This window comes from Botryllus schlosseri, chromosome 3 (assembly GCF_051294905.1).
Source record: "Botryllus schlosseri isolate E-star chromosome 3, Bs_hap1, whole genome shotgun sequence".
Classification (NCBI taxonomy): Eukaryota; Metazoa; Chordata; class Ascidiacea; order Stolidobranchia; family Styelidae; genus Botryllus; species Botryllus schlosseri.
In genome coordinates this window covers 27,701,741-27,705,702 of record NC_137238.1, presented here as the reverse complement: position 1 = coordinate 27,705,702, position 3,962 = coordinate 27,701,741, and positions in this window count along the sequence as shown.

Genomic DNA, 3,962 nt, shown 5'->3' with positions numbered 1-3,962 from the left:
TGACGACAGGCGAGGCACTGCCTCACTTGCCTCATTTGACCGCACTTCACTGCAATGATTTATATCTACATCAGTGGTTCACAACCTTTTTGTCTTCGCGGACCCCTTTGGGACGGTCACGGACCCCCGCGGACAACCCAAATTTTAGTTCAAATTTAGCTCAATCATCGTGCAGTCGTCATCTGTCTTGTGCAGATGATATCTGTAGGCTAGAGATAAACAGCAACAAAATTACTTTTCTTGAAAATAACATTATACTATATATCTAGAAATTGAGTTGACTTTTATCATCTGAAAGTGAATTTCGCAACTGCATTTCTTGAAATACGTGGTCGTGTCTTGAAATTCCACGCCTTCGATTTGATATTACCGAGTGCCACAGAAATAGGTGCTGGCAAATGTTATAACAACGCGTAACGCTTCCGACGACACATTCGGGTATATGATCGCAACAAACATGGCACCAAAATTGACAAACAATTGTTTATTATTACGGGAAATGGTTACGAATATCACAGGAGAAAATGGATCTTTGTAAACATTTCTAAGTCACCGTGATTGACCTTACCCATCCAACGTTTTATTTTTATACAATCCTCAACAAAATATCTCTAAACAGCAAAATATATGTATCGGTGGGCTATTGGTAATTTAGCAATTAAAATGGGTCTGCACAGTGGGATATTTCATCTCTGACGACCATTCTGTTGATGTGAGTTCTGGAGTTTTACTATAGTAAGAAAGCGAAACTTCCTCGTGATTTTCCTAATTAAAAAAAATTCAAGTTAGGTTATCCACTATTTTGCAAAATTAGAGGCTTCGCGGACCCCCGGTTGAGAACCACTGATTTAGGCTACATGCTATAACTGTGGAACCGACGATAATTTCGAGGGTTCCAACAACTCCACATCGTTTACGTCGACTATATTGGGTGCGAATCGTCCGTATGCTCATATTACATGTTTTTCGAAAGTATTGAGGCAGTTGCATTATTGCATTACACAATTATGGCATAACTATACAGCGTTTGAAAGAAAAACTTTTCTGTTAAAGCCATTTTAAATGCAACCCTATGATGCTACGCAGCTGCAATGACAGCATTGAAGTGCCGCAGTAATTCGTATCATCTACAGATACGCCCGATACGATGTATCGATAGGAATATATAAGAGATATAATTTTGATTACGCAAAACTATCACGGCAGCGTATAGCGTCATTGCGTCGAATATCATGTCTGATTGGAAAAACCAGATGGTGACGATAGCTGACAATGGCTGAATGGGCCCACGCATCTTGAGCAATATCGCGCATATATCTTATACGCAGCTCATGATAGAAACACCTACAGTTAATCGCGTCAAGATGCAAGATATGTATATCCGGCGATATAGGAAGCTACTTCAAGACAAGAAGTGAGCTTGTACGCTGAAGGTTGTATGCTGGCACGCGATATGCGTACGCGACGGCGTACAGGATGTGTAACCGACGCTTGCTGCTAAACGCAACCCACAGCTAACAAAATCGAAACATATGGTTACCATCAGCGCAGCAAGATGCAATAATAGTTGGTCGGCGAAATAGTTCGGTTCAAGTATCTTAGATAACGAATGGATGGCGTAGTCTATAGATGTCGAGAATGTTTTCGACTCGCGGACCTGATGAAAGGAATTGTGAGGTAGACGGGTCGGGTATACCCTGACCAATATTGAGGATTCTCAATCATGTCGAATTCACGTCCGTGGTATGCTACTTTGCATGTTTCAGTGACAGTTCGTTGTTTGCAACAGGCTATTCGAAAGCAATTTATTACTTTGAAATTATAATAGTACGTATAGCAGGCCTGGGCAAAGTGCGGCCCGCGGGCCACATGCGGCCCGCGAAGCTATTCTGTGCGGCCCGCGAAAGTTTACTTGTAAATCAAAACATAAAACTTGCTTTTTGAATGATTAAAACTGGCTGTATCAAATGAACAGGAAATTCGTTTACTTTGAAGTATTGTTCATTAATATGCCACGATAACGCTGCCTACGTACGCATGCGTAGTTCAGATTCAAAATAAAGGCAACGTGGCAAAGTATGAGTAGCAATTGAAGACAAAAGAAATCGCTCTTTCCACATAGTTTAGTTCAAACCTTCCTTGTTGCCATTGTCAAATTACGCATTATACGGTATGAAATTCAATTTGTTACGTGATATGTTTCCCAATCACTAATTCGTAAAACAGGTCAATCATTGCATGTGATTGCTATAAGACTCGTCATACCTATCAGCACACATAAAGGATTAACGGTCATGCCCAAAAAAGAAAGCCGAAAACTGAAATTCAAAGAAGATTTGGGTTTAGCATTTAGAGCACTATATAAATACACTATACTGGAGTCATGGGTAGACCCGTCCTTTCAGTTTTTGCCGAGCATGTCGCCGAGATTAAGAATTTTAACAAAAGTCGGTCTTACGATAAAAACACGAAAAAACACTCGGCCAAGGGAGGGCGAAGTTCAGAAAAACTGCAAGCTTCGCTCAACATAATGGTTATTTAAGTTGTACACTACTCGGAAGGCAGCGACCAAGAAAATAAGCTTTGTACTCTTGCATATACATTTCATTGCAGTGGTTCTCAAACTGGGATACGTGAAAGCATCAGAAGGGTGGCGCGAAGCTGAAGTTTATTGAAAAAAATTTTCGCGCTCCGAGCGATATACCCCAGCTTATAGTTGTTGCTTTGTGTATTGTCCGACTTTATATTTGTCACAATTCCTTCATTAACAGCCATAATCTTCCGTGCTATCAAACTATCTATTGGGATTACTAGCATTCCGGTTGCACTTTTTAATACTTTGTGATATCATGATAAGGGGGCTCGAAATTGTTCACTATCATAAAAGTGGAGTGCCTGAAAAAGTTTGAGAACCACTGATTTAAATTCATAATAGAAGAATGTGGTTAGGGGTTTTAAGAAAGCAAAAATGTATCATGTTTAACAATGTTACGAATCATGACAGCAAATAGATATTTTTTAATTAACCGTCACTTTCTCATTATCTAATATCAACACATTCACTGAGCAGCATTTATTAGGAATGTAATTTACAAATAAAATTAAAATACGCTGGAGAATATAGCTAAAATATTTCACTCGGCCCGCCAACTTATTTATGTTTCTCATTTGGCCCGCGGAGAAAAATAATTGCCCACCCCTGACGTATAGTGTAGGGTTACCATTCGTCCTCTTTTAAGAGGATTTGTCCACTTTTTTGACTTTTTTGAAAGTGTCCTCGGAGGACGCCCTTTTGTACTCTTTTTTGAGATTTTGTCCTCTTTTTTGAAAATTTAGGTAAGATTTAGAGCAAATTGCGAGTGATATGCCGTAAATTAGCATAGAAGTTACGCTCCGGCGGGTATTTCGGAGTGAAAAACGGTGATTTAAGCTCTGAGCGAAAAGTTGACCTTTTTTAGTCATCCACCTAGCAATGTGGAGAGAAAAACGGTATTTTGAGCTCTGAGCGGAAAGATGACCTTTTTTTTAGTCATCCACCTAGCAATGCGGAGAGAAAAATGGTATTTTGAGCTCTGAGCGGAAAGTTGACCTTTTTTTTAGTCAACCGATCACAAAGTGGAAAAAATTCACCGGTTTTTGAAAATTCTTCTCCGGTTTTGTCTCAAGTCTCAAATTTCTGAAAAAGTGTCCTCTTTTTACATTTCCAAAATATGGTAAGCCTAGTATAGTGTGGACTAATTCAGCGGGATGATTGAAGTTACGTGGGTTCTTTCGTAAGATCAAAGTTGGTAGTAGAAATCTACAATACTCCATTCAAACGAAGATGATATATTTGGGTTATTTGTCTTTACTTCGAGCTGTTGTTGTTGTTGTTGTTGTTGTTGTTGTTGTTGTTGTTGCTGGGAATCAGTATACATCGTGTCGAGACAGCCACGGTCGTTTCGCAGTCGGCCGACAATTGC